The following is a 25539-nucleotide window of genomic DNA, read 5'->3' on the forward strand; positions in this document are numbered from 1 at the left end:
CAAAACAAAACAAATACTACTTTCTTTCCAGCCGGCTTTTTCCCCACTAAGTTTTCCCACAGCTCTAATTTTAAATCCTGCGATATTCCCCGCAGAAATGTTATGGATTATTCTATTAAACGAATTCAAAAATAATGACGAATGTTGCCCTGTGCTGCCATTCTTACCACCCTATAGTGAATCTGCCATCAACTATCTCCCTCCTGCAATGACTCTAGCTACAGCATGCTGTGTTAGGGACTGAATCCCCTGGCTTCTCTCCTTCTTCTGTGCTTGGAAAGCCATGCGGAGTTATTAGCCTTTCCAACACACAGGGCAGATATGGACCCGTGCTTTTCACCACGTACGCTGCCCTGACTTTACGCCAGCCCATCCCAAACATATGGTCCTACACACAAGCCTTGTTATGGCAACAGCAGCCTTTCTGAAGCTGAAACTGAGGCCTAAGCCACTTGGCTTGAGCCTAATGAACACACAAATCTAGTTCTAGAATCCAAAAGTAAAGAGTTTATTTGTCCAAGCACTATGGAGGTCAAAGGGAGAATAAATTTTTTGGAGAACTAACCCCTAAAAGACTTCTACTGTTTGTTCTTTAATTTTCTCCCCCCTCCAAAAAAGCCAAACCAAACAAACAAACGAAACACAAGGATTCTCTCTTCAGTAGGACAGCCATCTAAAATGGTCTGTATCTGAGCAGGCACTGGGTGAATTCTCAAAAACTAAGGCAGAAGAATATTTGTCTGCGTTGTTACTGTGGCCTCACAGAGCAGTGGTTTCTTCAAACAAAACAAAACAACAACTTCAATAGCAGTGAATGCGAAACAGGCCATGGGAAAGTTTAACTGCCTGGAAAGTAGACAAACTAAACTCTTTGAGGCCAATCAAATCCTTGTTTCAAAAAAAAAAATTAACTTTATAGAACAAAAACAACTCTTACCAGTCTGGAAAGTACAATAAAAGCAGTGGTCCCTTCTCCCCCTTCCTAGGTCTCCCCTGAAATGCCCTGGGTTTCCAGACAGGGCCTTCTGCACAGAGCCCCTCTGTCACCAGATATTGGCAGCCTCTTACTGGCTGTCTCATAGGTCTGCATGAGCCAGACTAATGTTACTCGGGTTTTGCAATATTCAGCTGAACCTTGGGCTCCCATTAAAATATGTTGATGGGCATCAGATTCAAATACCCAGAGCCAGTCAAAGAGATTTTACCTGCTGCTGCTTTGGTGTAACCTGCCCACACTACCCAAACAGATCCAACATCAGTGTTTCCTAAACGCAACGCTGGATAGCAAACATCATGCTCTGCTCTAAACCACAGATCCTGAAGAAACTCCTCCCCACCCCGTTCTCCCCACTGAGGACGCAGAGAGAGCTCTAGATCTGCTTTAGCAGAGAGTAGATCTGAGGAATGTGAGCATCATTTCAGTCATCATCCTCCAAACAGCTCCTCACAGTGTCTGTCTGTTTGCCTATTAAGGGCTGGAGACTCCTATTTCGTTGGTAGAGATTCAAATGTTTCTCTTCTAAATGAAAAGCACTAGAAGTTATAAAACAAACTAAACATAAATGGCACGATCTGAAAACCAGATTGCAGAGTGTCAGAGGCATCCTGGTGTACCTATGACATGGACCTTGAGAGAATGATAAATGTTGTTATCCATGATGGCATTTCCTTGTCACCTTGCAATGAAGAACAGACTACATTCTACATAGACTGTTTATGAGCATGTACTTACACTTTAAATTTATTCATTAATTTGTTGATTATTGATTATCTGGCATTCAAAGATTTTGACAGTACATTTTATCTCCAAATTTGGAAATAAGTACTAACTTCCTGATGGACTTTTTCATACTATACACCCATATATTTGTATGTTTGTACATATATGTGGGCAGAAAATGACCACAAACAAAAAATCCCACACTTCTATCTTTAACCTGAAGTGGTGCCAAAAGTGAGGTTTTCAAAATTAACTGGGAGAAGTCAGAATTACTTGGGATCAGTTGGAAGCCAAAAGCATAATGGAGCTCAAAGCATATGTGTAGGCAAAGGCAATCCATTACCTTAACATTAAAGAATCTGGACAAAGTTCTAAAACTAGGACCACGCTTTCCAAAGCTGGACACAAGCCAGAGTCTCTGGGAAAAATTCTGATCAGACATTCAGCCTATATTTTGTTCAGCTAGTCAGGAAAAAGCATCTAACCATTCTATTTTTAAATGCTTAACCAAGACCTTTACATGTAAACAGGACAGTTTGGCTACCTTAGAAGAAGCTTCAACTTGAGAGTTAGCATCACACACCCAGGGTCCTTATGTCACCACTGCCATGTTTCAGGTCTCCCAGTGGCTCCAAGATAGTCATGGGTGGGGATCATAAGTAAACAGATCCCTTTCTTAAGTCTCTTCACTACTCCAAGAAGAAATACTACCTGGCTTCCATTCCTACAAAAACATATCTGGTCACCAAGACAGGTGGGATCATTTTCATTTTTATTTGGGCAAGCAGATTCCATCTTCAACTGCAATGTCTCATACAAGCCACTAGCATATGCATCTTAGTCTTAACTGATGCAGGCAGAGAGTTTGAACCTGCTACGTAACTTAAATATCAGCTTCATTTCTTGGCCACAGTAGTATGTTGTATGTTCAGAAGAAATATTTTTTGGTTTTTATTAGCAATTGAACAGGTAGTTGAACTGATTACTATACTGAAACATGTTAATGATTTTGCAGGGAAGATTCACAAAGTTATCACAAAGCTAACCACTCATACCATTTTGATAAAACCAGCTTCCTGATCCTGAATATTATGCCATTTTGGAATAACCTGAGAACCTTGAAAGTGTTCCAAAATGTGCTATGCAACATGAAACATGATTCTGCAGTCGATCAGTCTTTGTCAAATTTTTCAGATACCACACTGATACTATGGAAGATTACAGTTCTCCTTTACGACTTCGGCTGGTGTGGTAAAGTGGATGCTTCTGTCTACATTTTATGTCTATTCTCTGGTTAAACTGGAAATAGACTTGACCACTATTTGAAAACCACTATTGTGCAGTGATTGGCTTGATCTTTCAGTTCTAACACCAGTTGTTAAAAATTACGTTTTGTATGTACAACCCACAATGTAGGTCTAAATAGATCTTTTTTTACTGCTGTACTGTATTGAACAGCAAGAAATCATTATAAAAAGAGAAAGAAGATAATAAACCATACTTTGGAGAAATCTGTTTTTAAACAGGTCAGGAATTCCCACAGTAATCCACTTTCCTCTAACCCTAACACAGGCATTTTACCTAGCTCCTTATCTGTCCCATTATCAGTCTCACAGTCCAGTAGTTTCCTCACTCTTCAAATTTCATCCATCTCACTGGTCTATCCTCCACCAGTTTGCCACATGGAGAAGCCTGGCTCCCTTTACACACAGGGTTAGATATTCAGACCTGCACATCCAATTGGTTTGGGGTGTTGGCTATAGCCCTATAGCACTGTGTAGTGATCTAGCAGATTTCTAGATGTCTGACTGTTCAAATCAAATGCTCACCACGTATGCACAAAGCAACTCTATGTTGCATATGCTATAATGTTCAGTGAGGCTCATGTCAGACATACTGTCTGCAACACAGAAGATCCCACTTACATACTCATGCATCTGTTGTTCCAGAATAGTGAATAGTTTTTAGAGCACCTCCCAATAAAGCTGACTAGAAAACCAGAGAAAAAGAAATGGAAAATTCCACATGTGTTTTTGTTGAAGTTTCATTTTCAGCTAATCCTTCAAAATGTAGTAAAAAAGTAATTGCACAGGCACAGTATATATAAACTTACCAGCCAATTCAGAACAGGTTTTCACAGGACTGGTACTTGCCTTATACCTGCAGGAATTATTCCTATTCTAAGCATGCCTCTATCCATTTCGCCTATGGGGTAGAACTAAAAATAGTTACCAAAGACAGTTTGTAAAAGCAAAATCGATTGCTTTAGCCCTACCCCCTAAGTCTTCACATGCAGAAAAATTAATTTTTTGCTCTTCTTTACCCAGTAGAAGTCACTCAAGTTACCTCTCCAATGTTAGTTCATTAGGGATTTATTTTGTGCTGGTTCTTAGACACTTCATAACAAAGAAAATACCTTTGTGACTAGACCTAATCTACAAGACCTTGACACTGCAGATGAAGCCTTACAATGACATTAAGAAACTAAAGAGAGCAGTTCATAATATAAGAGCTGACATAACTTTCATCTAAACCCTTTAACTATCATTCTATCTGGAAATTTAGGGTTCATCTTAACTATTGACAATAACATAGTATGGAGTCATCACAGCCAGCATTAAAAATGATAGCACAGATAGCAAAAGCAGCCTAATTTCAACAACAGATTCCACTGAAGCATGGTTATAAATGAGTCAGCACTGAACTCCATAGTCTTGCAGTGAGATTGCTTGATTCACAATCAACCTGTCATAGAACATCTTAAATACAATACAGTGCAATTAGCTGAGATCATTTTAATATAAACAATTTTCATATGACCAAGATTTTGTCCCATGTCCCTCCTTTCTTCCCATATTTCCATCTTCAGCACTGACACAGAATGAAAGCAAGAAATATTCTCACTGGTGTAAATGGATAGTCACTGATACTTTCTAGCACAGTAATTTTCTACTTTCAAGAGCCCCAGATTAGGAGACCTGTATTTTCTAGTGGGAGATCTCCAAACACTTTCCCATTCAATAAAACATGCTCCAACAAAGAGTGGAGCACAGCCCAAGCCAGCTTCCCATCAGTTTTGCTTGTAATTGTTTAAGAAATTATCATGTGGTAAACATTAAGCATCCACTTTTGCTCTTAAAATCATACCAAACCATCTTGAAGACATTTTCTTGGCTCAAGACCGTTGAGGCCACCAAGTGCGTCTGGGTTAGAAGCATAGACTATAAAATAGCCTTTAATTTGGCAGAAATGCTAAAGGCCAACACCATTAAACAGTACAGCCCATCAAGCATTTTTCTTGTATTAATTCTCTGGCAAAAAAACAATGGTATTACTCAGAACTGAACTAATCCTGTGTTTACTAATTAAGCTTGGTTTCAGAATCAAGGGCACATTTATAGTCAAACTTCATTGAAGAACTTAATTTTAGAGAGACATTTTTGGATATATTATCCATGATAAATGAAAAAATACTGAGCAGTCATATACCCAGAAAAATGTAATTTCAACTGTCTTGGAACTATTTGTAAATTTGCAAAACATTTTTTTGTGGGAAAAGAGAACTAAGGGATAAATAAACAAAAAAAGAGTAATGATTATGCAGAAACTAGAACCGAGTCTCTCACACCGAAAAGCCACAGGATGCCCGGTAAGAAAAGGGGAAGTACCTCTGTATACAGTCTTTGTACCAGAGCCATTGCTCTGTGTAAAGTACCAAAAGTTTTGACCCAGTGAGAGGGTAGCAGTTTAGTCCGGTTGACTGGCTTGTTTGTGTCAGAAGAGGTACAATAATTCTTCGTCCAGAGAAATGGAACAGCTTCAACAAGAAGAGCAGACTTTATCCCTCACTTTCCTACTCTTTTCCTACAAGCCACTCTCCTGGGTGCTCAGAGATGTAGGTTTATATGCCTAGACTGAGGATAGAACAGGGTGGGGAGTTCCAGTGTCAGCATTTCTGGACAAAATTAAGTAAGACCTTGACTTCCTTCACTTTCTTATTGGAAGCTGTATCTCTAAAATCAAAGTCGTTTTCTTAACAATTGTTTAAAGAAGATATGTTGTTTGCCAGTTTTACAATTTTTGTAGCTTTCTGACTATAGAATTAGAATTATCTCCAGAATATTTGACAGATTGTTGTCATAGTGAAAAGGACTCAAAAAAGCAGGAAGGCCACTACAGCAGACAAGCATGGATCCAAGCAAAACAGATGGCAGAGCCACATGAACAAATACGGTATGTTGGACCGTATGTATGTTTATAAAAGAATAATAACCAAAGTAATCTTTGGGTGATAATTTTAAAACTTTTATCTCAAATCTGAGTTTCTTGTGTGGATAAGTACATATTGCAAATTTGCCCCAGCCTCAACATGGCCAAGCTTGCCAGAAGACCCCTCCCACCCACTGTTTCATATAGACCAAATTATAAGAATATTAATTTTTTAAATCCTTTTCGATCTTTTTCAGTTCAGGAAGTATTTTCTTATAGGTAAACATTTTCAAAAAATCTTATTAAAAGTGTGAAGCTGAGGCATTAAATCAAAATGTGTACCTCCTCCAAAACAATTGCAACTCAGCCTGATTTTTAAATTGCTATCCCACACAGCCAGCTGCAGTCTTTGTTCAATTGCCATTATAAGGAACCTCTTATTGTGCCAAATCAATGGTCCATTTAAGTCCAGTGTTCTCTCTCTGACAGTGATGATAGAAGATGCTATATAGGAAGAACACAGGTGCAGTGCGTGACACTGCCAGTGATGCATTCCCTCATACTTCTCCAGCAGTACGATTAGGAATGTTAGAGGGAATGTCCATTCACTGCCTGTTTCGGACTTGCTGTCCATGATTTTGTCTGACCTCTTTTTGGATGTTTTTAAGGCGTGTGGCATTTACAGAGCTGCCTTGAGACCACCTTATATATATACATACATATATGTATATGTAGTATAGGCTGAAGATATCTCCACAGTACCTATGTAGTGGAGAAAGACATATGGGAAAAACAAGCCTTTTTTTGGCCCTGTGTAATTGTTAGTACCATGCTATTTAAAGCAGAGACTGCAGAAGTTGTTTAAAAGGTGCATAACATTTCACAGGTACTGTTGCCTCCAGCAAGATATCAATCACTTTTAGGATAATAAAAGGGCATGTGTCACAACTGGCAGTTCTTCATTTGAATGTCTTTGAAATGAGATCTGAAACTGTGCTGCTTTAGCGGCTGCAATTCCCAACTTGACAAGGCAGCTGAAAATAAACCCTCAAAGAGCAGCGATTAGTCCAGACTCTGCTTTTATCAACACATTTTCAAGGTCACTTAAATGTTTGCAAGTGTGTTTTTCCTCTTTCTTGAAGTGGTTTTTCCTCCTTCTTGAAGTGAAAAGCCAATCTCCAAACCTATCCTCCATATTCAGAGGATTCCCTATAAAGTCAAATATAAAGAGGAAAGAAAATACTAAGTGGTGAATGAAGTGGTGAACAGTTTTTATATCTGACAGAATTTTTGCCTGCAAGCATGTCAAATCTACTGCTAATTTTCTCTTACTTTGCATGAGTAGTCTTGTTTCGAAATGAAGAACTGTCTTGGCACTATAATACCTTTCCTCTTACTTTCCTAGTTAGTACCCACAAATCTATCTTTTTTTTTCTCCAGCAGAACTGTCTTTTAGCAGGAACAAACACTAACAACTAGAAGCAAGTTTCTCTTGCAATAGTTTTACACCTACACAACTACCAAGAAAGCTGTCCATAGAAAAGACATCAAAGAGAAAACCATTCTCACCACAGAGAAACTGGTCAGGAGATCTACAAGAAGATTCACTGAGGGAGATACATGAACAGACAGAAAAAGCATCAGAAGGCTCATAAAAAAGGAGAAAATTCACAAGAGTCCCAGATACCTGAATTATTAAATTCCTTATTACCAGAAGGCATCAAGGGTTTATTAATCTTTCCACTTTGTTCAAGCCAGACAACTTGTGCTTCTCAAGGTGAAGTTAGCTGTTACAGCTGAATCTAACGGCTTACTGCCACAAAAAATTGAAAGCTCCTTTCTTTCCCACTTCATCCCTCTAGTTCAAGCCAAATGTTCCTACTCTGGCCCTTGAACCCACTCTTGCACTTGTCAGAGCCAGTTCAGCTCACTAATGCATCAGAAAACTAGCCCAGTGCAGAAAGAGTGGATATTTTGCTCCTGTGCTAGCAAGCCAAGCAAGTGTCAAAATTGGTGCAAAGAAAGGGACAGCACAGCACAGCAGGAAAGAGGGGAAAGGGAAACAGGGAAGGACTTTTGCCTTTTGGCAGCAGTGAGCCACGAGATTACCCCAGCTGTAACACCTAAACACCTCCCCAGAGGTTTTAACTTAGAGTTGCAGATTTCAGCATGGCCAATCCTGCATATTTCAGTAAGGCCAACTGAAGCGTATAAAAGTCATCTATCACTTCCTCTACCATGACCTAAAATCACAATCTAGTCTGAAAAATAAAGAGATTTTAAAATCATGAGTTCTTTTATTGGCCTTCTGAGACTGTGCTGTTCATTCTACCAGTTGTTGTTTTTCTACCACCATCAGGAATGAGCTAATAAAAACACAAAACAAAACAAAACAAAGGCAAGATTTTCACATGCCTTGAGAAACCAGAGATTTGGGTGTTTTTTTCTTAAAGACCATGCTAAATATCAAGAGACCTATGGTAAAATACATAGTTTACAAGAATGCTCTTTCCACTCCACATTGTTTTCCATGAGAGGAAGCAAGCCAAATGATTTTTGCTGCTGGCCTTACCCGATTATACTGGGCTGAAGAAAGCTATACCTCCTGTTCTCATTTGGCCAGACCAGAAGCTTCTGTAAAAAGCAGTTTAAAAGAGGAGGGATATGAGCCAGGTTTTTTTTCTATTTCCTGCTTTTCATTTTTCTTCTCTTCTGCTGCTCCAGCCAGCCTCATACAAATCACATTAGTATACAAGTATATATTAATATACAACTGTGATGAGTATACAGTAGAATTGCTCTTGATTTGTATCAAACAAATGAAAATGAAGGCTATACATTTTAGGGGAAATCAAATATGTTTTTCTTTTTAGATTAGCATTCTTATAGCCTAACCTCCAGATGGTGAACAATTGTTTGCTAGACTCAACTGATGTTAGACAACAGCGCTACTTTTTAATTACATCTTTGAACACACAGTGTATTGAAGTGGAGGAAATGAGTTAAAGCTAAAAATTATTTATTGGATGAAGCATTTAGTATGAGACTGCAGACAATTATAAGAATGTCTGCTTCTAGACTGAAATGCAGAATCGCTCCATTAGCTTAGTGACAGAGATGGTCTGAGAAGGGATAGAGCAGCAGCAGTCTCTCACAGCATGCTTTCCTCTTTAATTAGTGAGATATCAAGCACAATCCAAGTATGTTTTATCAGTGACTTTACCCTAAATGAACCCTTGGTAGAAGCAGTTAAGAAACTTTACCACAGAACACAATGCATTTTGCATTGCAATTTATTAAAAGGAAAATATATTTTGGAACTAAGAGTTTAATAAATTTGGATTTTCTAGATTACATTTTGTGTAGACAACAAGTCAGTTAGTGAAATCAAAGGTTGTTCTGAATTTCATGGTATTTTAACAATATTCTGCATGCAAAATGCACTTCTTTAAATGCTTTTCAAATTCATAGATTTGCTATAGTTGCTAAAATTCCACCTCAAAATTGGTTAATAATTTGTCCCCACTTCTTCTGTAGAAGGCTATTCTAGATGTGATTTTAAAATCACTTTTATTTCCTGGACACATTTATTCACAGCCAGTTCATAAGTTGCCATGCAATTTAAGATTGTTTATTAGACTTATTCTCCCAATTCTGTTTTATAAGAAGTGAAGATACAGAAGCAGGTAAAGCAAATTTCAATACCACTAAAGGCAAAAGCTTAAAGGACCAGAATTAGTCCTTAAAGAAAATATATATTCTTAAAGAACCAATAGACAGAGCAGATACAGGGTAGTAATGGAAGAGGGGAATTGGTTTGGTGGATCTGAGGAAGAGATTCTCCTATAAGAATCTACGAGTCATGAATTTTATTTGCCTTTAATTGTAATTTTAGGAATGACTGAGTGACACTGATCTTAGTTATTAGGTGAACCTCTTCAAATTAATTTAAAGGTTAGGAAATTAACTGTCTTATAGAAAAATGCAGTTCTGAAAAGTTTTCTAGATTTATTTTAGACATTGTATATATAGAGGGAAGTCTGAAACAGAAAATGTCATCGGAATCCTTTTGAATGTCAGAGGGGACAGGAGATGATTTGGGTAGAGTAATGGGGTTGTGGGCACCCTCTCCCCTAATTAGCTCACACAGCATATTTGTTTCCTTGTGCAATGCAGACAAAGCACTGTATCAAGCTCAGGGAACTGGCATTCATATTGATTGGATTATGGCCAAGCTTCTCCCATTTTCTTCTGTTTCAGAATAGATCGGGAGAGAGAAGATTTAGAATTTGTTTATCATAATGAACTGGAAGTAGTATATCACTCCCTAAGCCAGGGGTGATTAATTGGCTCTCTTGACCTTGCCATATACACACAGGCACAAATGATCTTATCAGCCCTGCAGCACATACTCCGAGGGCACTGCACACGCCAGCATGATAGAGACTCCAGGGACTATCGTTCTCGCCTTTCCCCCAGGGACTGAGTTGCGGACCCCCTTTTTTAACATCAGACTTCTTTCTCCACTGCCCAGCTGCTGGGAGAAGTAGAAAAATCCCCTCTTTGAAGTGTTCCTGACATCCTAATCAACCAGGGCTTAAAGTCATGATGGGCACTTGATTTCCTTGCTTCCCTTCCCTTGCTCAGAGGGGCATTGAGAGGGCCATTGGTTCCCAGCACCCGTTCTTCAGGGAGACTCTAGAGTTACACCTCTCTTCCCTTTCTGCTCACTGTGTGTTTGAGAGGAGGAGACAAGCTGAGAAGCAGGGCTGCAGACCTTTACATGGTGGTATATAAGTGAAAAGCAAGCAAAAAGCATACTACTTTAAAAAATTTTTTTTTTGCATTTCTTATGTACTGACACTGCTCAGTTTGTCCAGCCCTACTGATGACCTTGCCTTTTAGAGACTATTTGTAGACTTAAGGAAATGAAGAGGAGGTAGAAATGGAATTTCCCTTTTTTTAAAGGTCATAAATCATCTAATTATAGAAAATGCCATTTGGGCAATGGAACTCCACCTTCCAGAATGACTTTATAATACACATCTATTCCAAATGTCAACTTTAAGCTGCCCTAAAAACTAAACTTCATAAACTACCTTTTAACTTACGTTAACTGTTTCGTCTGATTAGGTATTTCCTCTTTCCCATACCTACAAGCTGGTGAGAATTCTGGTGGGATAAATACAGCGTTGCAGCAGGTCTGCTCAGCAGGAAAGGGTGTTAGAGGTATGAAGCCATATAAATCAAAGAAAGCAGCTAACCAACATTGCTTGGTACCAGTAACTGAGTGAGGCAGCCCTTTCACATACTGCTGCTCATAACCCTACTCCTGCTAACTCCAGGACAGGAAACCTGCGCCTAATCCCTCTGCTGTTCTCTGGAAACTAGGGAGAGCCCCTAAGCAGTACACAGCACTCCTTCATGTGAATGCAACCAAAATGATTGGAGCCATCACTAGAAGACTTGAGAATTTTACTTCCAAATAATACATCTCTAACAAATTTGAAAGTTACTTTCTGGTAGCTATGTCTGTACCAGTATGTCTGTGCCAGTATGTCTGTGCCAGATGCTGAAAAATATTAATTCACATCACAAAGAATCATAAGGTCAGCTTCAAAACTATGTATCAAAAATAGTACACTTTGAAAACATTTTATTGGCCATCTGTTTGTGCCATGTAAAAGTGAATTCAAGTTTTGTTTGATAACCATAAAGGTGAACAACTTCCATTACTACAAATAAATGTGGGGTTCCTTACAAAAAAGCTCATGACTCTGAAAACAGATGGAGCTTTAAAAAAATTCACACTGACCTTTAATAAAATTGTGTGTGTGGGCCACACAGCTAAAGTGACTCTCCAGAGAAATATTGCTGGGGAAAGTCACAGTTCTCATCCTGGCTTCCTCCTGGCAAGCTGTAATATACTTCTTTCTCCCTCAGTTTATCTGACAGTAATATGGAAAAGATATTCTGAGACTCTGACGAAAACAAGTGTGGAGAATGCAAAATGTCAGCAGTGCACTTGGCACATCCTAGAGAAATCAAAGGCCATGAAACCTTCTACAGTGGACTTGCAATCTAATTCAGATGCAAGAAGAAACAGTGCATCAACATACAGAGAACTCAGTAAACTTAAATATATCAGATACAAGACAGGAACCATACATTGGTATGTTTTTTTAAAATAATATGTGAAGGAGTTAAGGAAGCTGCATGGTACATGGACCAGGATTATTAAGAATAATTTAAAACACAGCAAGAATGCTTACTCCTGTTCCAGGCTTCACTGGGCACCTCAGTGTCCAACTTCAGCCAGGAAGATGTGTAACAGGTTGGAGCGTCTGCAATGAGCCCTGTAGACATACCCATAGATATCATGACTGTGATGAGGTGAAATGGGGATAGAAGAAAATTGTTCAATTCTACTGAGTTTTTATACAAAACAAAAAGGTAAGAGATTTTTGTTCATTAAGACTAAACTAGAATAACTCTGAGATCATTTCAGCATGTTTCTTACTGATACCTGGGTAAACTTTCCTGTGACAAATATAAATGTAGTTAATGAGATTTTAAAGCACATGTTTCTGAGCCGTTCTTTTAATTACATTACACTGGCTTTGAATGTGACCTTTAAAAGTCATTCCCTACTGACTCCTTCCTTTACAATCATTTAAGAGTTACTATCTACTATTTAAAAAAGAGAAAACCTTACGTTAAATGTTAACCAGAAAATAATGTTCCCTGTACCCTTCTTTACGGAACCTCCCAGGACTCTAGTGTCCCTTACCGAAGGGGCTAAACTGAGGTATAAGGAAAGTGGGAATTTTCTACAGGTCCCCATTAAGAAAGAATAGAAAGCCTCATATCAACAGATCTGCAGCCAGACCCAGTGGTCATTTCTCTCATTAACATTTAGAAACACCTTTAGTCTCAGCCTTCAAGTCCTTAGTCTCAGTGGTATTTGGATCCGTTTGCATCAGGACTGAATTTAATATGGAAACATGTCATCTGTGTTGGCTTATCTCTTCACGATCTGTTGACTACAACAAAATACCCTTGCTGGGTTTATTCCTCCCATGCGTGCTTTGTGAAAGCCCTTGCCTTAGCAATTGCATAAATATATATTATTGAACAATTTATATAGATCATCATTCAAATTTACTGAAAGTGGAATACTGTAAATGGCCTAATAGAATAAATTCTTTCAAAGATATTTCATTCAGTCTCATAGACTTCAGTTCATTAAAAATAGCAGGGATGAGGGAACACAAAAGTATATGTCCTAGCAAAAGTGCACGATAACATAAACAAATGGAGAGCGTCAAGCTGAATAAACTGACCAGAAGTGAATCCCTCATCAAGGCAGCACTCAGAAGCAAATATGACAATATTTGTCCTGTCAGAGAAAAACTATTACTCCTCAGCCAAGCCAGTGAAAAAGATTGTGTGATTGCTCATCTACTTCAGGGAAAAGTCAGGTTTAAATAGTTTCTCTTAGTTTGGACTTTTTCAGGTCTTCTGGCCTTATTTCATGTTCTGTACCAGGGGTCTTGCATATCTCCTCACCTCAAAGTGCTCTGATTCATTGCTCTTAGAGTCGGTTATTAGTACATATAATCTGGTGTTCCACACGGCACCTACAGAAAGTTACTACTTCCTCCCTAACTTCTGCAAGGGGGAACTTTTTGGACAAATGAGTTAGGAGGTTTCTTTTAAATATTTACTATCTTGTGACAGCTAATTTCCATATAGAATTACTATTTTTTTCTTGATTTCTACTTTTTCCTGTCCTTTTTTTATTCTCAAATGGCATAAATTGGTAGAAATCATCATGTATAAAGTGCATTTCTCCACAATATTTTTCACAATAAGCTTGTATCAGTATAAAATTTCTATCATATTTTTTAGAATGTAAGGATATATATTAAGATCTTCACCAGCTGGTAAAGCCACATATACCTCTAGTTTGTTCAGGCTGGGTATTACCCGTCAATATTTGCTGTCATGGAAATGACCCACATCCATTGCAGAAAATTGTCAGACCATAACTTTAAAATATATGTATTTGATTTAGCTACCTTTTATTGGCTTTGGATCAAATGAAAAGGATACTTAAACACTAGACGTATGTTCTGATCTCTCTTTATAACACTTACTTTCTAGTGTAGCTATCACATGCAATGGATTGACAGTTTGCATACCTAATTACTGACAAGCCCTAAGACTCTTCAAACATTTTTTATTCAGTGGCAATGCCATTGTTTGACATAAAACTCCAAAATCAATTATCATATGATTTATACTACTTCAGCAAAGGATCAAAGCTTTTTATCTGGCTTATAATTAACCAGTTCCAACCTAAGGTAAAAAAAAAAAAAAAAAAAAAAAAAAAAAAAGACACTGTAAATACCAGAAGTATCTAGCAGCAAGCCAGCTTTTTATTGAAAATAGCTTGCCTATTTTGCAATAAATGATGCTGTTTCTAGAAAACGATGTTTCATTTCTGTAGTATCAAGGCCCTTTTTACTCAGAGTGGATGGAAATGAGTTTTCCTGTCCTGAAAAGCATTTTGAATTTCCATAATATATGGCCTTCCTTTTCTTTTGTTCTGCACAGTGAAACTGAAATCTTTGGATTTTCATGAACATGACAGAGAAGGAGCACATCAGGCCAAAGGAGACAACAGTTCTTTTGGACAGTAATCTAGCCATGAGTGCCCTCAGCTCGTATGCAGAGAATGAACTCAAGCCATGGCTTTGCCTGATCTCCTGTGCCAAATTTCAGGAGAAACTCCCAAAGTAGGCCACAATAGACCAGCTGTGTCTACTGCAGCTTTTTGCATTGAACAGTTAACTACTCAAACCCAGAAAAACAAGGATTTGACATGGCAGCATCAATTTTCCTGCAATAGTGGCAAACAAGATTTCTGTTCTAAGAAATGTCTAATTATTTTAACACAGCAGAAAATAAAGAAAAAATGCTGTCACAGTTTCATAGCTTAGTGCGTTAACCTCCCAATGGGAAAGACGAAGTTTGATGTTTCTATGCCAGATGAAAAACAGACTTTTACTTCTATCACTCAGCCTAAATTAACGTTGTAAGTGCTAGTCTGTCTGCTCCAGGCAAGGGGCATTGCAATTTTGACCAGAAATGTCTCCCTAGAGCAGAGAGTTTTCCAAGAAGGTTCAATGGGAATTGGCAATACAGAGGTGTCCATTTCAGTGATTTCTCATTTTCTGAAAAACAAGCCACTTTATTACAAAGCTTCCAGCTGTCTCAGGAAGTGTAGCTAGAATTTCTGCTTCCAGCAGGTGTTCTGCTTGGATGACTAGGAAGGAGGCAACTCACCAGGCTGGCCTACACTGCAAAAACGGGGCAGCCACAGAAGTTATCCTCACAAAGGATCACTCTCCTAGGCCATACAAAGGGTGGGTCTGGCAGAGCAGGCTTACGTGCAGCCAGAGTATACCTTCTGGAGGCTGGTATACTGCCAGCCACACCTGGGCAGGCTATCCTCAGGTAGCCTTTGGGCTGTCCCCAGGACAGTCAGATGGCAGATGATAGGCACAAACAGATTCTGGATTCTTTGAAGACTGGCCTTAGAGAGAAACACGGATATAGCCAGTCTATTTACTGATGCTTAAATCAAAAACTACTCCACCTCAAGAAAAGAATTTCAATATGACAAATTCATTCAAAAATAAAATAATTCTATGTGAAGATCTACATGGTTTCTCTAGCACAATGAGTCTCAGCTCCAACATGCCTCCACACTAGAAGGTGCGATCTGACTCAGTTATGTTTAATTAAGCATTGCATATGACAATGTGTATGTCAGCTTCAGAACATATCTTTCTATTGCGCTCATCACTGCAGTACCTACCTGTGTGACACAAATATCGGTACATGCCCTTCCTGGTAGATTAGACATCTTTGTGTAGATGTTCAAACAGGCTGTTGATTGAACAGGACTTTATTTATTTTCATGTCAGTTCCCTATAATGAGGAAATACACTCAGGGTATTTGCTTTCCTTTTCTTTTTTCACTGCTCCGCATTGTAAACAATATGTATTCACTCATTTTATCAGTATATCTATTTCCCTGTCTCATTTGAGAGCTCTGTCTGTATTATATCTCTCAATATTGGCAGGTCAGCTGTGCATTGGTTTCATGAAAACTCTTTTTACACTGCAATAATCCACAACAGAAGGAGAATGGAAAATACAGCTAAAGCAGATTTACCTTTAGATAAGTCTGGGAAATTATGCTCCTAATAGCACCAAAGATCCTCCGTCAGTCTACCACAAATACCACTGTAAAACATACGTCCAAGTCGATATGGCAGTAGTCTTACCAGCATTTTTGTCCTTGTTCAACCACAAGTAAAATGTAAAATAGGCCTGTTGCAGGTTAAACTGAATACAAAGCTAGGGCTGGGAGTACTTTTCCAAATGCATCATATTTCTTTGGAAACATGGAAGTTCGGATAGAATGATATGAAGCATCATCAGAACTCCTAGTGCAAACCAAGCTGCTGGGGCCACAAGTCGCCTGGCCAATCTGTCAGCCTGTCTGCCTGCCTCCCGCTCAGCCACTCAGCCTGGTCTCCCAGACACCCTGAGTTGCTCCGTCCCTGAGAGATGGGGCTCTGCAGCCTCTCCTTCCAAAAGAAAGGAACTTAAGTTACATTGGCATCTATAAGGAGAACTGAATTTTCCTTTCTTTTAAAGAACTGCTTTGAGGACCATTTTCACTATGAGAACCAAGCCTCTCCCTTGAACTCGGTTTAGGTCGATGTGACAGTACTGGCAACCAAAAGGCTATTCTGGATTTCAGACAGATATAATGGGAATGTCTGCCATAGCCAGGTTGTTGGGAGAGAGTGGGAATAGATTTAAAACAAGGTATGATAAATGTTACCGACTAGATGGACACAATCTCTGTTACCCTTCCTTCCCCGCATCCATGCACATTCATACTGCTTTGATCTGTACAAAGAGCTGACTTGTGACAAGAAGAGATGGGATTTGGATGGGTTTGCAACATAAATTCTCAAAGAGGGAAAGGGACGCTCACCAAAACCATCATGTTGTGCCATGTTTTATAATTGCATATCTGCTGCCTTAGAATAAACATTGCCAAACTAGTGCCCATAATAATTTAACTACTACTTCACTACTACAATTTACTCTGACCCCCCCACCCCAAAAAATAAAACAAAATTTGAGTTCATGACAAAATCATTTACAAGACAATTAGTCAGCTTCTAACGTTTCCCCTAGGTCTCTGCTTATTAGGCTTTTATGTCAGAACATGGGACTAAGGCAAAACTTACTGATGCATTTCAGAATTTCTTACCTGGAAAGGTCATAACATGCAATAAGATCATAAAAGTCATTGCTGGAAGAAAAGTGCCTTGAAAATTTTATACAGTCTTGTGCAAACAAAATGTGGTTCCCTGGCTCCCTACATATCTTTAAGCTTCCTCTATCTCTCGTTATACATTAAGTCAGTATTAATATTAACATTGGTATATTTCTTATTTTTACTTTTAGAGCCACTGAAGAACTTGGAAGGTACAACAATTTTACTTCAAATAAATCATTACCAATAATAAAAGATCCAGATGACCATTTCCTGTCCTGGAGATGAAGCCATAGCAACGAAGCCACATACTACATGCTAGTTTTCTCTTAAGTTTTTGATATGATTGATGGTTTAAAAAATATACTGTAACTATTGGAATAAATGGAAGCCATCAAACCAGAAAATGTTTAGGCCACATCCTTCAGACTGTAATCATCTGGCCCCTGCCCAAAACTTAAGTCTTACTATGTTTGTGCTATAGAAAGTCATTGAGAGAGCTGGCAAGAAGTGACTGGATGCAGTAAAACTGAAGATGTGCAGGTTGTGGAGATCCGAGAGCTCCTTGGAACACTTCACAAAAAGGCAAAAAGGGTGTCTTGGTTTCTTCTTCCTTAGTCTCTATCTTGGGGCTTTTCCTTCTGGGCAGGTACAATCTGGCCTTCCACCAGTATAAGGACCTGCTTTTAAAATGTGAAGTTCTATACCTGTTATAAAAACTTTTATGAAATCATAAGGATGGAGACTGCCACTGAGAACTGCGAATGGTATCAGGCAGGTTTAAGCAGAACGATGGTACGCAGTGACACCAAGCCAGCTCTGTGGCTGTGACACCCTGAGCTGGTGCAGCCTATGACCCAACGGCATGGCAGTAAAGTGGCAGCTCAGGAGCTGTATAAAAACTGGGTCAAAACGGCGTCAGACCTGAGCCACTCATGTCTCCTTCTCAGCTGGGCAAATTAGCTCAGCAGTGGTGCCAAACTACCCCACTGAACAGCTTTCCATTCCCCAGTTTAGGCTATTTCCACTGTGTCAGACATCTCTGCTGAGCTGTGGAGAGGCCTCCAGTTCTGCTTCAGCGGGGAGAGAAATATCCCATATGCAACCAAGGGTCAAATTCTTCCTGAACTGTTTACAGTCAGCTAACATCAGGGATACATTTGTTCCTTTTTCCATCCAGACTAAGTTGTGGGTTGTTTTGTAATGTTGCTGACAAGCACTTCTAGCTGTTACATAACAAACTCTCTTTCTATCATTAAAAAGCAAATTTAAAAAACACAACAAATTTCCTCTCTGGGTATATTGTAACACAAGCATACAATTTTATTTTCAAAAACTAAGAAGGAAACTCCTTCCTAGACTACCTCCTACATTTTTGTTAAGTTGTGGACTTAACTGCCTAAGACTAATCAAAAGAAAGAAAAGAAAATTGTAATATTTTGAAAAAGTGCATAGCATGCCTGTGAGACAGGTAGTTTCTTATGCAAAAGTTTGCCAAAGCACAGGCTGCAGTTACCAGAGAAGACAAAACAAACTCTAAACAGAACAATATGTCTAGTTAGTAAAATGCATTATTAATAGGAACAGCAAAGGAATAGCAGGCAAAACTCCATGTAAAATGGAGGTTGTTGCTTGGGAAATCACAGCAGTTCCCCCGGCACTTCAGAGTGCACTCCTGTTTTAGGGCATTGCACTAGGACAGCAGTCAGCTGCAGCTCTGTGAGAATTAGTGTGTGCTAAAGCTAAAACATTAGTTGTTTGCATTACAGCGTACAACTAGACAGAAAAATTCAGCCAGATACAACCCTGTGTTTTAAACCAGACAGTTATGGCCCAAATTGATCTGTCCAGCCAGATCTGGTCCCAGTGCTGTGTAGCCATTTTAGCTCACTGGTTATAAGCTCCTTGCTTACGCTGAAGATCATTTTTGAGGTAAATCTTCACACCTGTGGATCTGGAGCATTTACCTGCAAGTTTTCCCATTGGATAGGATACATGCTTTGCATAGTTTTTATTTCTTTGACTCAGAGAAATTACAGCCTTCTTTTACATTCACATCACAGAAGTCCTCAGTGTAGTCAGCGCAAATCAGATCCCTTTGAAATCAAGAACTTTTGTCACAGATTTATTTTTGTTTATCTTTCCATGAATCAACTCATGATCCAAGACTAGACTCTATGGGTCGCTGTTCTAGCCTATCACTAGTCATCTGAACCAACGTAAATACGTTGCTTTAATGATGAGGTTATCAGAGGCTTCAGAGAAAAACAAGAACATGGCTGTAAACATCCTTGCTGAGGAACAGATGCCATAATTTCTAGTGGACGTTTTTTTCTCTCCAATACTACTCCACCATATCAATTGTTTTTTCTTTCTTTCCTTGTCAGTACTACTCAATGCTCATGTTCCAGCTATGATTACTGTTACCACTAGGCTATCATGCCTTTGGTGCCTTTTTGGAGTCCTGCCTGGTTGAATCAAGTTCCTTCCTTTTGTCACTTAGACTCCCTGCCTTACTGAACAAACATTTGGATTCTTATTGTCCACACCCAACTTTCTATTCCAATTTGGTAGGAATATTTCTCTAACTGCATTGTTTTTCCAAGGCATACGACATTAGCACTTCTTTACTGTACATTGTACTATTCCTCAATATTCCTCTATCTCATGCCAAATCTTCCTTTATTCAAACTTCACTTCCTCTATTCTAAAGCCATGGGCAAAGAATTACAGAAGCAATCCACTTGTTTCCACCATTTCTTTCAAAACTATCCTTATCTATTGTTCAGTCCAAGAAGATTAGTTTCTGGGTAGTATTTTTCTTTGACTCCTTAGTTCTTTACCATATGCCAGGAGTTTTGCTTTATAGAACAAATGCCTGGAGAAATTTTGGTCAACTGGTGTAAAACAACCATGGAGATACAGGACTGGATGGTAAACTACTGTGTGGAAGGGAAAAGATTACCACATCGTGAAATATCTCAGCTTAGATTAGGTATGGAATTAGATAACATTCTTTTCTTTAAAGGTATATATAAGGCTTGGTGGACTGTTTGGTGTCTATTCCTTTTGTAAGACTACAGAAGGTTTCTTGATTTGAACTCAACATAAATTTAAAAAAAAAAAAAAAGAAAAAGTCCTGCATTGACAGGCAAAGTTGAAAAAAAGTGTTTGTCCACAATTTAAATTCTGCACAGTCATAATACAAAATCACTGGACAATGCAGATCTATATGATATGATCATTCTTCTTCCTTTGATCAGAATTAAAATAAGGAGATTTCAGCCATGATTCGACTTCAGTGTCAACACTACTATATTAACACAACAGGAACTATTTGTTCTTCTCCTTTCTTTCATTTCAGACTGTCTGCAGATCTGAGCATACGTTCAATTTTTAGCTCATGTTCTGAATATCTTCACAATACGGGTGAAAGATGATTTGCTAGCCATTTCACATTCCTAGTGAAATCCTTTGTATAATAGATGTCATGGACCCTCTCCGCAGACCCACTAAATCAGCCTCCGTCTACGTGAACGTGATTCACTTTTTTTCTGTTTTCTCAGCACACAAATATTTTGGTCCCCCTACTGACTGCACAAATCAGAGCGCTTGCTCAGGCAGTTACGTAAAAGGAATTGCCCATGAGTCGACAACTAGTGATTGATTATGGAGGGGATCATTACTGGGGAGCGTGGGTATGTGGAGAAGAGGAATCACTGCGGTATGTCTAGGGGAATGACAAACCTCTCCGTTAGCGCTATTATTCCTGGCTACGGGAACAAATCTTTAAGCTTTTTCACTTAGGAGAATTTAAACACTATTCGAGAGAATCTATTTTGAATTGGAAACTGGCATCATTCCTAGTCCGTCTTAGTAGCCCGGAGGTTAGAAAGTTATGCCAAAGGTACATTTACCCACCCCAGGTGTGCCAGACACAGAGTAGATAGGGCACAGAATGTTTTAGCTTTGCTGTTGTATAGCAGGCTTTCAAATACATCTCTGTTTGAGTATTTGCCATATAACACAAGCTAATTCCTGTACCCAGAGACAATGAATATGCAGCTCAAATCACTAACAGCAAAATCCATCCTGGAGCTGAAAGGCAATTAGGTTTTTCAAGATCATCCCACCCTTTAATTTTTGCCAAAATAAACACTTCACTGTGAGGAAATCCATACGTTGTTTACACTGTATAGAACACGCCTCTTTGGCTGAGCAGGGCCATTGGAAAGAGAGAGCATGAAAACCTTAAAATTGGGCAAGTCAATTAAGTAAGTTAACTAAGTGCAAAGATCTGCAACTGGGGCAGAAGTACTGCAGGCATTGGTTCAGGCTGGGAAGTGACTGGCTGAATAGTAGCCCTGCTGAAAATGACACAGGGACAGGAAAAAGCCCTAAGCAATCTGTGATTTTCCTATATAAAAAGAAATACAATATGTTGGCTATGTCACCTCATCAAGGTCCATGTACTTTTTGTGCAGAAGCCAGAAAGTAAAATAAGTGTTTACACAAAGGTTGTTCTACAATCACACTAACTGTAAGTATACAGAGCTTCTATATATTTTTAGGCTCCTTCTGCTTAGGGTTAAGGAAGTTTTAATACCAATTCAATGACAGAAAGACTGAACTGAGTATTTTTCTTTCATTTATGGGGACAAATGAACATGACTATGGTAGAGGTTGTGAGCTTTGCCATGGAATAATATGTAATTCAGGCTTTCTTCAATGAAATATAGCAGTAATTCTACCTATTTCTCTGATTCATCCTCATCTTTGACACACATTTCAATGTTCTAATCATTAAAAGATGACAAAGCTTAGCAAACATTTCATTTTAGATAAATACTTCTGACTCGATGAAAATCTTTTGCTTAGCCAAATGTCTAGCTTAATTGGAACGATAATATTTCCATGTTTGACAGGTTTTTGCTCTCATGATAGAAAATAACATGAAATTCCATGACTGTAAACCAAATCCTCCGGTCTTTCCTTAATTGTTATCTGTCAATGAGTATAACTAAGAAAGACTGAAAAAAAGCCTGAGTAATTTAAAGGTTATTTTTATGTAAATAATAGAGTGTAAGTTATTGGTAATGTCCTGTACTGTATTTGGCTGTGAAATGATACATGCATGTAACAATATGGCAAAATATCAGATTCATGTGATTGTACTGTTTTGTTTTCTTACCACTGTTACTTAATAATAAAGATGAGGCAAAGAACTCATATTTTACTGCTTTGTAAAATTAAATAACTACATGTAATTTAGTTCCTATTGCTTCTATCTTATGGTCTGTATGCATTTTACTTCTTTTTTATTGTCCCAGTTCAGTGGCTAGTGCATTACTCAGTTCAAAGGGGGAGGGATATGCTGAAAAAGGTATTGCATTAATCTTTCTGTAAACAAAAGGGGGTATGGAGATTGAGATATAACTAATCTTTCTTTGTTATGCATTTGAGATACTGACTGATGAGATAGAGTTTAGGATCTCCAGTGTGTAACAGGGAAATTGATGATATCTTTCCATTTCTTCTTTTTTATCCGAGATGAACATAAGCAAGCATTGCTGTGCATACAACCCATGTTGGGAAAACAATAAGAAATGTTGTTAGACCTACAAATCCAGAAACAATACAGCAAAAATCTATCAGCACTTTACATGCACATACAGATCATCCTTTGATCTCTAGAACATTTGGGTAATATTGCCTGTCCTATACTGAAACACCCAATCATTACATCAGTCCCAGGCTACAGTCCAAAATTTGCATTAGGATACATGGTGAATGATGGAGTGAGTATGCTGAGTTTAGAAGCTGACTTGCCTTTGTTTCCCCGTAAAACATTGTGAAACTTACTCCACTTCATGCATATGAATTTGCATGTGAATTTGGCCATTGCTCTTAAACATATATCAACTTAATACACAAAGGATTGGTCCCTGACCATATGAGGTTCAGGCACATCACCTATACAGCCTTTTCAGGTTTAAAGATACGTTGACATGTCGCATTTCCCTTCTTTGGGTATACAGTGGAATACATCCCCCTTACAGCATTTCAGTAGAGTTCAAGTCTACATGACGTGATTTCTTAGGGGACCCTTTCTAGTATGTATCTCCAACTGCTGGTTCAAATACAGAAGTCAAAGCTGCTTAGTAGTATGGCTACTGGCTTGCAGAAGAGCTTCTGCTCAGTGATGGCACATTTTATATATCCATGCAAGCTACAGCATTTACCCAGTTACCCAGCATCACAGCACAAGGAGCTGCAGCATCCCCAGTGGCCTGATAGGAATATGAAAGCAGAGACAGCAGCCTTATAGGAAGCAGCCTTTTAGGAAAAAAGGAAACCAGAAGTTTGCACAGCTGGTTTCCTAGCTGTGGACCAGGCCAATTTCCCCATAGCTTCATCTCGATACTCTGTCTCACACCATAGAAACACTTCCACGATACATAGGGCTCAGGAGCAGCCCAAAGAAGCACGGGGAAGCTCACTCACCATGCTGAGGAAATACCCTCTGGTGTAAAGGCAACAGCCAGCAATTGAGCTGTTTGGACATGCTTCTTCATACCAGTTACCAGAGAGCACTTACATTGAAGATTCCCACTTTGATGTCAGTCCCAAGCATGTAGACAAGCCCAAAGGAAAAAGTGCTGAAAATGACACATTATCCAGGCTTAGTTGAATATCATATGGAACCAAGCGGGTGAATTCTGCCCTCTGCTAACATTGGTGAAATCCTTTTCTCTTCTGCAAAAAAAGTCCTCTTTGCTGAGTTAATTTGGATTTTATAGTGAGTGTAAAGTTTAAAGGTTTATGTCTTTTCCTGAAATTATATTTAGCTGGGATGAGCGGCATAAAGTTTGTTTATATGCCTCTCCTACAATTCTGCAACTGCTGTTCTTCTGTGAATGCTCAGAGGGGGAAGGGTATCCAGAGGCCTGCACCACAGATGAGTTGAACTTGGTCCAAGCACAGGCAAAGGGGGGACAATACTACTCACTGTTAACTCATCAGATTTCGAGTGACATGAAGCAAGGCTGGGAGCAACAGTATCCCAAGAGAGGCATCCAGGAGAAACAACAGCTCCTAACTCTCAAATTCAGTGGGAGTTTCAAGCCTCTGTTTGCAAAGGGCAAAGTACCACGGATACACTGATGAGTGATCTTGATTCTTTGCCACGCTGTGTCTCCCAGATAACTTTTAATCACATGCTTCACTGATAAATCATGAAAGAAAAACATAATCTACCTGAAAAGTTTGCTGGCATTGGCCTTATGGACACTGCCATCATTCTGCAGTATGCCAACATTTTTCAAAGCCATAAACCTCATAACACTTTCAGATTCCTAAATTAAACATTTTGGTTGTGTTTAAACTTGCTACTTTAGGAAGAGTGGTTAACACAGTGTTTTTTTTTTTTTTAATTAGTTCATTAAAACATAATTTGTGGCAGGGACTTTCAGAAATGTTTTTCTGAGAGTCAGATATATGCGTTTGGATTTCAGGTGCCCAAGATGATTCATTTTTGTAACCTTCTAAAAACAAACAAAAACTCCCTGAAAATCCCACTGCCTTGTTTTTTGACTAAATCAGCAACAGCCTAGGAAAACCACAGACTCATCATGCTCATATTTAAAAACAAAAATCATTAGCCCCAAGCAAGTTTAATTAAAAATACTGAAGAGTTTATAATGCAGAAGAAATAGGTCAGGAAGGAATAATATAAAACAAAATTACTCCTTGAAAATAGTCCAGGAAAAGCCAGGCAAGTCTGAACCTAGTTATTAATGATATCAGGGAGGAGATGGGATTATGATGTGTAACAAAGTCATGGGAAAAACAAGGACATCTATTATCCAAACATAGCTGCAGAGCATTCCTGTTGGTAATTTTGTGAGGAACATTGCTTTTCAACATGCGGTTTGTGGTACTCCAAAAGAAGAAGTTAGACTTTTGTCTTGGCCTATTTGCCTGAACTGTTGTTTAGCCAACAACACTCTAAATAATACAAATTATCCATTCATTCTTTAAAATGCTTAGCTTTCTGACATTTGGAACAGAAGTTCCAGCAGACATCTGCTATGCAGTGTTGAATACCTTTTCTGTGTAATACTAAAGTAGGTATGACACTAACCTTTCACGGGTTAATGTCTAGAATATTATATTTGTTATTAGTTTGGATAGCTTGTAGGTAGTGGATCATTCTACAACCAAGATTCATAAAATCAAATGG

General features: G+C 38.7%; 1 long non-coding RNA gene across 4 annotated transcripts in view; it reads right to left on the minus strand.

Annotated features, from left to right (window-relative positions):
• LOC112983599 (uncharacterized) overlaps positions 1–24041 on the minus strand; it is a 152239-nt gene extending 128198 nt beyond the window's left edge. For 3 of the 4 annotated variants that reach the window (XR_010385563.1, XR_003259267.2, XR_003259265.2), the window contains exon 1: positions 23896–24041. This is a non-coding gene — a long non-coding RNA (uncharacterized LOC112983599). Of the gene's footprint in view, positions 1–23801; positions 23823–23895 lie in introns of those variants that run through there. The other variant, XR_003259266.2, reaches the window with a different exon arrangement.
• Positions 24042–25539: the final 1498 nt, after the last annotated feature.

This window comes from Dromaius novaehollandiae, chromosome W (genome assembly GCF_036370855.1).
Source record: "Dromaius novaehollandiae isolate bDroNov1 chromosome W, bDroNov1.hap1, whole genome shotgun sequence".
In the NCBI taxonomy this organism is placed as follows: domain Eukaryota; kingdom Metazoa; phylum Chordata; class Aves; order Casuariiformes; family Dromaiidae; genus Dromaius; species Dromaius novaehollandiae.